The sequence below is a fragment of the Panthera tigris genome, chromosome B2 (assembly GCF_018350195.1).
Source record: "Panthera tigris isolate Pti1 chromosome B2, P.tigris_Pti1_mat1.1, whole genome shotgun sequence".
Lineage (NCBI taxonomy): Eukaryota > Metazoa > Chordata > Mammalia > Carnivora > Felidae > Panthera > Panthera tigris.
Window position 1 is genome coordinate 129,958,718 of NC_056664.1, and position 10,544 is coordinate 129,969,261.

The 10,544-nt window shown below is 39.1% G+C and overlaps 1 non-coding gene across 1 annotated transcript; it reads left to right on the forward strand.

Moving 5' to 3' along the window:
- The first annotated feature begins 1,149 nt into the window (after positions 1 to 1,149).
- On the forward strand, positions 1,150 to 1,283 carry LOC122238943. Its single transcript, XR_006218080.1, has one exon. It is a non-coding gene; the product is annotated as a small nucleolar RNA SNORA70 (small nucleolar RNA).
- The last annotated feature ends 9,261 nt before the right edge of the window (positions 1,284 to 10,544 follow it).

A 10,544-nucleotide genomic window follows, 5' to 3' on the forward strand; every position in this document is an offset into this window, starting at 1 on the left:
GATGGTGGCCAGCAGTATATTTTAGAATAAAAGTTACCTTATACAACCACATTAACAGCAAAACATTCCAGGTATTGAAAACTACGAGGGGAGGAGATGAAAAGATAAGGAATAAGTAAAATAGTAGGGTAAAATAAAAGAAAAGGATACGATATTGTACCTCAATGTTTAAGCATAAAACTGACTGACTTTTTATAGAAGTTTCCTCTAATACTTAGTTACAAATCTTTTTGGTGATTTAAAATACGGCACATCTTTGCACGTATCTTCCATTGGTATTGCCTGGAATTGGGGCACTTGGCTGGAGAAAGTTGATGCAACATCACAAAAGAAAAGATAATATAAAACTAAAAATTGCTCACGCATGTTCCAATAATTTCCTGTCAATGAACCAAGGCAAAAGCAAACCTTTCTTGGCATCACTGTAGTTTGAATGGCACATTCAGTCACTGGCCAAAAACTTTGTGTGTCTGTTTTCTTTTCCTAAGATTCCAGCATATTAACTAGAAGAAACAATGAACTGTTTGGTGGTCCATAATTCCATTGGTGGATTAACATGCTTAATCATGCATACTTTTTCCACTTCAATTCTGAAAACATTAAAGAAACATCAAGAGTAATAAAATAGCTTCAAAACACACAGCATAATTTAAACAATAATTCCCATATATAAAATAGATCCCTGCCATTTGTATCAGTGATGGGGCTGCAGCTGTGCTGCCTTATAAATCATCCTCCAAGACAGAAATGAACAAAGCAGGACCAGACCATGGACTGAGGTGAGATGGGGGAAGCCTAAGACAGTAAGGCTGCTTGCTTCTTTCTTTCCTCTTGGGAAGGGAACAGGAGACCAGATCAATGAGTATGTGACAACCTGGAAGCCCTGCTCAGGCGTCACAGCTCTATGAAATAAGTGTTGTCCACAGCCCTTTGGGGGAAGAGGTCTTCTCGGGTCAAATGGAGGTTGCCAAGTTCTTAGTTGGAAGGATGGTGCAAGCTGATACCAAGAACTGTGGGAATATATCTGGAAGAGATGGGGAGGAAGAAGAAAGACTGAAGGCCTCAGCTCCCCAAGCCAGCCAGCTGAACCCTCAGGGAGAGCCACTAACCCTGTAGAGAGCTAGAGAGCCACAGAAAATCAAGGGTCTTCTGCAGCCAATTAAGCTGACTGTAATCTTTCCCCATGGGAGCCTGGTGTGCAATGGCTGCAAACAATAGCCTCCTTGGTAGTGTATGCAGCCTGTTGAATGTATGGGTTGCCCTAAGGAACCTTGGAGATGGCCCTTTCCAATGGACATTGATGTTTGACCTCATGCTATCTCCAATCTAGGCTCCAGACAGGTATGCAGGGTGCCTTTGGAAAGCCATAGGGCACAGTGATCAGGGTCCACATTGGCCAAGCATCATGTCCATCTGTACCAACTTGCAGAACAAGGAGCATGTGACTCAGGCCCTACGTAGGGCCAGTTCCCTGGCTGTTAGAAGATCCATATTTCCAAGAAGTGGGGCTTTACTAAGTTTAATGTAGACGAATTTGAAGACATGGTGGCTGAAAAGTGGCTTATCCCAGATGGCTGTGGGATCAAATACATCCCTAATGATGGCCCCTTGGACAAATGACAGGTTCTGCACTCATGAAAACCTCGGCACTGCCCTTCCCTATTCATGCCCACCAATAAACCTTACTTCCTGTCTGAAAGAAAGAAAGAAAGAAAGAAAGAAAGAAAGAAAGAAGAAAAGCCAGGGTCTTAGTAGAAGGACCATTGAGGCTCATTCTTATATGAAGTGGGTAGTTGGAGAGATCTAGCCTGATGCCCACAGAATAAACTTTCTTTCTGAATTTCCAAGAGTATTTCCAGAGACATGTTGCTCATTTAGAGGACCTCCTGATATACCAAAGGCCTGCATTCCAGTGGCCCAGAGACTGAGTGGCAGATATTATTAGTATAGGTATCTAGGTCTAGATTATAGCTACCTGAGAACTACAGTTTTGATATGGCTTAGAGAATGATTTGAATATATTACAAATTAAGTTATATACCTTTCCATAAAAATTAAATGTTAAAAAAGTGAAATATTAAAATTAGCCTGTTATAATATTATGTTTATATGGGCTTTTTGTTCTTATTCCTTTTGATCCTAAAGAAGAGTAAACAATGTTTTCTTTCCCCAGTGTCCTGGGGTTGGATTTTTTTAATGTTTATGTATTTATTTTGAGAGAGAGAGAGAGATTGAGAATCCCAAGCAGGTTCCATGATGTCAGCATGGAGTCTGATGCGGGACTTGAACCCATGAACTCTGAGATCCTGACCTGAGCTGAGATTAAGAGTTGGATGCTTAGCCAGCTGAGCCACCCCAGTGCCCCCTTGGGTTTGATTCTTTAAGAACTGGGTGTATAGCTTGACAAGTAGGAAAGAATTATATCCTGATTTATTACCCTGGGTTACCAAAGAAGATCATATTTTTTTCATATTCAAACTAGATGATGCTGACCCCATACCCCACCTGTTACAAGAGTATCTCTTCTCTGTCTGGGATCTCTCTCTTGTAATAACTGCAACAACTTCAGGGATGCTTTGTAAGCCCAAGTTAGTCCAAAGAGTCAGACCTGGTTATTCTGTTTTTCACTCTATTGCTGCCATATCAGATCATGAAAGCTCAGTTGGTCTTGCCATTCTAATATCGACCTTGTCTGCTGAAGGGCAGTCTGCCTTGAATAGAGCAGGTGCCTCAACACTGGGCTGGTAACTCAGTAAAGTGGTGCAATCTTGGTCTCCCTTGAGGCACTTCCTACAGTAGGAATGAGGTATGACATATACTTGGGTATAACAAACGACCACAAACAAGGTAGGTTAGAGTAAAATGGATTTACCATCTCAGAGTTCTGGAGGCTAGAAATCCGAAATCAAGTTTTTGGCAGGGCTTGCTTTCTGAAACCTCTAGGGGAGGATCTTTCCTTAGATTCTTCCTAGCTTCTGGTATTGCTGACAATCATTGCTGTTCCTTGGGCTTGTAGCCACATCCGATCTCTGCCTCCATCATCACTTGGTAGTCTCCTCATGTGTGTCTGTGTTCACATTTGCCTTATCTTACAGGAACATTAGTCTTTGGATTAGGGTACATCCCAATGCAAAATGAATTCACCTTACCTTGATTATCAGCAACTTGAGTATTTAACCTTCCTCATGATCTGCATCTGGCTCTGTTGTTCTTCCCACTGACTTGCACCATGATTTCAGCTTCACAAAAAAAGAACTTCATTGACCTGATGTCCTTCATCTTCCAGACAGTCCAATTTTTTTTTGGCATGGCATCTTCTTTCTATGTCTGCTCATGCAGACCGATAGACTCTTCTATGGACACTGAATTCATCTCTTACGTTGGACACTAGCCTAGCTATATGCTTGTAAGAAGCGTGGCTATATTCTAAAAAAGTTGAGAAGTTTAAAAATATACTGAAAATATCTGATCCCAGTTGAATTGAAGAATTAATTAATTTCTTTAATCATTTAATCTAGTAGTGTCTAATGTAATTTTCTGTGAAAATGGAAAAGTTTTATTTCTGCACTGGCCAATTCAATAGCCAGTACCCACATAGGATTATTGAGCACTTGAAATGCAGCTGATGTGGCGGAACAACTGAATTTCTAATTTTATTTAATTTTAATTAATTTTCATTTAAATTTAAATAGCGACATGCAATTAGTGGTTACTGGATTGGACAGCCCAGATCTATTCCAATCTGTTAACATAAAGGAGTATGTGATAGAACAACATTTAAAACCTCAGGAACAAATAATCAAATTGAATTCATTTGTTATGATAAGAACTTTTACGCTCTTAAGGGTTAAAAAAAAGAAAAGGTGATGAAGCGGATATGGGAGCTTAACCAAATAATTCTAGGGCAAAATGAGTGAGGTCCATCATCATTTATGTGTTGTTGAAGACTGACATCTTCATTTTTCTAGCTTCAAGCATACTTCAAGTGCTATGGGAAACCTGACAAAGGTGAAAATGTTTAAAGTGTATTTAGCCATGTTTTCAGAAGCCAGATGAGATCCTGGAGAAGCCAAGAACCTAGCCTTTCCTGATGAGTAGCTCAGCCACTTGATAAAACTTCTTGGCTCTCATTTGAAGCTACTGCACCAGTAAAAGATAGATTAAGGTATTATCTTCCCATTTTCAAATTGTCTTAATTTCTCTGAGTCCAATTTACTGTTTTCTTTAGATAAATTGCTTCATTAGCATTCATGTGCAAAATGTTATCCAGACTTTAAAAATAGAAGATGCCAAAGTTGAGGTAATATGTCTGATTGGGAGATTATCTTGCTCCTGAACTGGAAATCCAAAGAAAACAAAGAAAGAGAGAGCAGTTAAGCAGAAACATGTTATTGACCCAGGGAGCATATCCATCATAAAGCCTGGAGGAAATATTTCCTTATGCCTCAAAAAAATGAGTTACTTTATGAAGAACTTCAATCAGTTTGATTCAACTTTAAGATGTTAGGGTTTCTGAGTTCCATATGTTTCTGTGGTTGTCAAGAAATCCTTGCAGAGAAAAGTTTTAATGAAAGGTAGCTGAATCTGGAATTAGTATAATGTACCTTCCGATCTCATGGGATAGCTCTAGAGAAGATGGAGGTGTACCGAGTAGACAGGGAAAAGGAAATGGACGAGTTGGAAATAATTTAATAACATAAAGACTGCTAATACCTAACTCATATAAACTTACGTAGGCACAAATTCCTCAGTCTTTTTCTTTATGAATTCTATCCTAAAGACCAAATAATCTCCAGCTTATATGAATTTGAATGTCCACATATTTACATACTGGCTTTCCAGTTATTCCCCCAAATGATTTTTTTAGAATACACTTATAAATAAAATCCTCACTTTCCTTAGATAGGAATCAGCTCCTCTGAAATGTAAACTTTGGGTAATTTGCTTTATTAAAATGAAATACTAAGTCTGAGTGTCTAGGTGGCTAAGGAGACAAGGCCCCTCTATCTCTCTCCCTTCCTCCCTCATTCCTTCCTTCTTTCATTCTTTCTTTTTTATCATATTGCTTTCTAGATGTTGGTAAAAATTATGAGAATTAACTGAGAAAATAAATCATTTTAATATTTTATCTTTCAAAACATTAGTGAAGCCTTCAGTGGTCAAGCCAATCTTGTTGCCTGATTTCTATGGTGAGGTGGGAATCAACTGATTATGAAACCCTCTGCCTCCTCTGCTACCCATCCCTCATATTCATCTAAGACAAGAATGCTTTTCTTTTCATTCTCAGGTTCTCCTTTTATTTATCTTATTAAGTCCTTTATTTTGCATACAGATGAGGAGATGTTTTACTGTTCATATCACTGTCACTTGCCAGGAAACTGATTTATCATATGTGACACTAGAAAAAATAAAACACTAATTTATATTCATGAAGTCCTCATTTGTGCTTTCTAAACAGATATAATGCAATCTGTCTAACCTCCCCGGGATGTTCCAGAGCCCTGTCATTTTGTGACATTTTCTGTCCAGTATAAATAGGAGAAAAATAGTACATGAAAGGCAAAAATAGTACAAATAAAACAGAATTGAATATCTAAAGGATATCTAAATGAAAATTAGAAGGAATTATTAAGTGATGTTTTAGTTCCTAAACTTAATTTTATAATATGTCAGAAGATGGAATAGAAAACTTGGACTTGAAATTTGAGGATTATCATGACATTTCTCTCATGTACAAAGGGATATCTAAATTGACAAACAAGCAAACAAAAACCAAAAAACACTCATCAGTAATAATTAGCACATTCAACCACAGAAACCTATATAAGAGCCTCACCTGAAAACTTACAATGTGTCAAAACTTTTCTTTTTTTTTTTTTGATAGCCTGTAAAATTTTATCATAATGCATATCTAAACCAACCAACCAAAAATAAATAACATATATCATTTTTCAATTAATGCCATAACATTCAAGATTCCCAGTGAAGGCAGATAGGATCAAATAGTTTTTAAAGATCCCTTTCTTAGAACAAGTTTCCCCAAGTTGCCAGACTTAGCTAGGTCCCCCTCTATTACCTTTGCAGCCCTATTCCCCCCGTAGAACTTTGTACAGTTGAAGTGTGGGCAGTACTTTTGCAAACATTTTTCTCATGGTTGTCATTATTAGACCAAACTCCACGATGGAGACACTGCATTGATTCTGTTCCCTCGGCACACCCAAGACTGAACACAAGACCTCCCTGATATGTATACCATACTTGCTGAAACAAAAACAAAAACAAAACACCACATTGAATTAATGAGTTATGACTCTTACAATCACCTTTAAGGTATTTAAAGCATTTCACCTTTGCATATGGAGAGGGATCACTCCCTCTGAAGGGAATTGGCTTTTGGGGTAAACCTAGCAGTCTGGCCCAGCATATCACAACATTGGATTCTGTCAAGGGCCTAGGGGTGCATTCCTTTATGTTTGCAATTATATCCTGAAAATAAAAACAGTGAGTAATGTGTGTCTAAAGTATGTATTTATGCAATAAGGTCACAATTAGGCTTACTCTGTGACTAACTAAGCTAATTCTTCTTCCATCAGAAGTTCAAAGCTAAGGAAAATGAAATGCTGTTGAGCAGGGAGGTGACAGCATCATTGACCAAGAGCTGAGCAGGCATAGGCAGCTTCAGAGTTGGAATCCAATGCTGAACAATTTCCTTTCTCAGCAGGGCAAAACCAAGTAAATTGAAATAGGATAAGAAGCTTTTGTGAAGGGTGAGTTGGAATAAAGTTTGTCGGTAAATATACCAACCAAGAGGCTGGTTACGAGTCTGGTCTTCCGGAGTGTTGAATGCAAGCACTCTTGAAGTACCACTAAAAAGCTCTGATAATCAGGGAATTCTGAGCTTATTATTCACAAGGTCAAGGAGAAGGGAGGGCAGAGTTAGGATTTGGGGGGGGGGGCTTTATAATCTGATTTAGGGTTAAGACTGGGTAAGAATCATGACATAATAACAAATAATGCTTTCTATGAACATAAGAACACAGATACCTAAGGTATGGAAACAGCTTAATTGTCTGTCATTAGATAAATGGATCAAGAAAATGTGGTATATTTGTAGAATGGAATATTATTTAGCCTTTAAAAAGTAGGAAATCCTGCTCTTTGTGACAATGTGGATGGACTTTGAGGGAATTATGTTAAGTGAAATAAGCCAGGCAGAGTCAGCTCATAGAGACACAGAGTAGAAAAGTAGTTGCCATGGATTGTGGAGGGTGAGGAGAGAAATAGGGAGAGGTTGGTAAAATGCTACAAACTTTCAGGGGCGCCTGGGTGGCTCAGTTGCTCAGGTCGTGATCTCATGGTTCATGAGTTTGAGCCCCGTGTCAGGCTCGTTGCTGACAACTCAGAACCTGGAGCCGGCTTCCGATCCTGTGTCTCCCTCTGTCTCTGCCCCTCCACTGCTCACACTCTATCTTTCAGCAATAAATTTTAAAATTTTTTCTAATTTTTTTAAAAAGCTACAAACTTTCAGTTCTAGGATGAATAAGGTCTGAGGACCTAATGTGTGACATAGTGACTGTGGTTGATAACACTGTATTGTATACTAAAATTTTTTAAGAGAGTAGAACCTGAATGTTCTCACCAAAGAAAAGAAAAAGGGTAAATATGTGAAGAGGTGGGTGGGTTAATTAACTAAATGATGGAAATCCTTCTACAATGTATATGTATATCAAATCATCACAGGTACACTTTAAATATCTGACCATTTAATTTGTCAACTATACATCAGTAAAACAGAAATAAAAAATAAAATTGACGGTACGGTACAAAAAGGGGTTTATGGTGAGGTTTCCAAGAATCTCAGAGAGTAAACTGTCATTTGATGCTATCTATTGAAAAGCTGGTCAGTCTGGTATTAGGTGAAATAAGATTTTGGAGAAATTTCCAAAATGAACAATGATGTTTTCTGCAACTTTTATCTTCATGGGCAAGAGTTTCCTGGAATAGAAAAATCCTGTTGATGAAGAGGGTCAAGTGGTTAGTCCTGCCAAAAGTGGACAGTGATCAGTATGTGTGTGGATAATTTCAGGTCTTTGTATTCTTGTTGTTCAATGACACCCTTCTGTTTCAGATAAAGGAGGCCCATTGGAGGAGGACTGTGAAAATAAAGGTTACCTTACTTCAGAACTGTAAAAGTCAGCAGTGGGAAAGCGCTATGTCTTTCAACCTACCTACTCTATCATGAGAAAGACTTATTACTTATCCTCCACTTCAGAGTGGCTATTAGGGCTCATGAATTTAAATCTCCTCACTCCCAGATTTCTAATGAAATAAATATAAAGCAATGAACAGGTACTAGAGCAGGAAAAGAAGGGTAATAGCAGATGCTACATTTACTTGTTTAATTCATATGCTTTATGCTTTGAGGCTTCCAGAAATATTTGGCGGGAGGAATTATTATATGGGAACAGATAACATAAATTTATAAGGTTAGTTATTAACGCATATGCATAATATAATAATAGTATAAGCAGTATAATACTTCTGAAAGGTACGTGGGGGAAATGCTATTAAGTGGGCAGCTATAATTTGTTTTGTCTTATTACATACTTGGTTAAAAATGGCCATTCTCATAATCAAATAAATACTAGGTGAAGTGAATGCTGATTCAATTTTAAAACATGAAAAATATTTTTAATAAAATACTTATTTAATTGTGGGGGGGGTGGATATTGCAACTTGATGAATGCATTAAAATGCTATGCAGAATTCTGAAAAGAAAGTCAGTATGTCAAGAACCCTCCATGGAATGGGAAGCTAGCAAATCCTCCTGACCTGAACTGAGGAGACAAGGGAAACCCATTAAAATTCTTACGGTTACAAAATTCTACATGGACACACACCTGACCAACAAGGGTCAGATGGTAGCAATAGCATCATCATTATTTTAAGTGATATAAAGGGAACTGGACTGGCTTAGGTATGCACGTTGTACCTCCCTTCTCTTGGACCTAACAGGACCCATCTTCTTCCCCAGATGCTTCCCTCTGAGGGGATGGTGGCAAGTTCACGTAATGGCAGAAGTCACAAACTCCAAAGTCCACAGAAAGCAGGAACTCAACATAAGACAGTGAAGTGGGCCACAGTAAGATTAAGGTGTGCACTTGGGAACGGTGGGGACTGGTAACTTAGAAGGAGCACAGCTACCCAGGTCTAGTTGATTGTTACCATGTAGGAGTCTATGCTCAGTGTGCCAAAGGTTTCAATGTTTCAAGAAATGCTAGCAATTCAGATTTTTATATACTAGCTTTCTATTTATAAAGCATATTTAATTGCCAAAAAAATCCCACACATCTGCAGGTTGAACTTTGTGGGCCTCATCTTATTTAAATAGCTGAATTCTAAAGACACAGTAGCCAAGATGGGATTGACTTTGCCCTTGCTCCTCTCTTGTGTCAGAAATCAGGCCATTCATCCTCTCCTGCCTAAGGCAGGATCTGAATTTCCCTTGTTGGTGACACATTATTCTTTTAGGACAGGGGACCTTTAGTTCCCTGTTAAACATTAAAATATCTCTGGTTATTAACTTATTGAGGTAATAGAATAAATCTAATCTAGTAGTAGCTTCTGCAGAAACTGATGAGAAGAGAGCAAAGCTTTGGGGGAGTGGTTCTACTGTGTTAAAAAAAAAAGTCACTTCTTCAAAATGCAGATGCCCCGGCTGCGGCCCTAGAGATTGGAATTGTTGAGATCTAGAGGAGCGACTGGAATGCCTGCTCGGCAAGCACTCCTGGGTGATTCTCAAAAACAAAACCCAAGCAGCGGTTCTCAAACTTTAGTGAGTATCAAAGCCACCTGGAGAACTTGCCCTAGCAGACTGCTAGCCCCCATGCCCAGAGCTTCGGGTTCAGTAGGCCTGGGGTGGGGCCTGGGAATTAGCATCTCTAGCACATGTCCAGGTGATACTGAGGCTCTTGGTCTGGGGACCACACTTCCTGTAGACAGGTTGTCTGGGGTGAGCATGGTAAGAGCGCGCAAGGGCTGCAAGTGAGGACGCAAGAGGTGGGACAACTTCATCTGCTTCATGAAGTCACCTCGGGTCTGGTGCTGGAACTCGAACTGCATTGCAGACTTTGCAGTTGGTTCAACCACTCATCAAATATTTAGTGACACTTGCCATGTGCCAGATACTATGCTAGGCCTAGGTCTATAAATTAATAAGTCTATCTTGTTAAATCACGAATTAATAAATTCAACAAATATCTATTGAGCTTCCGCCATTACCCAGGCCGTGGGCTAGCTGTTGCTAAGAGTCAGGTCTCAGCTTTCAATGAATCAGGAGCCCAGAATCTCTTGGCTTCTCTGCTGTCATTCATATTCAGATGACAGCTTGAGGAAAATATTGGTTCTTTCTGCATAAACAAAACAGAGCACAGTAGAGCCAGTTTGTTGTGTTATCCTGTGGAAATCGTGTTCTGCACAGATCCCTGAAGCTCAGAGCGGAAGGCACTTCTGTCTGAGCCGAGCTGACAGCTGCAGTCCCGCAG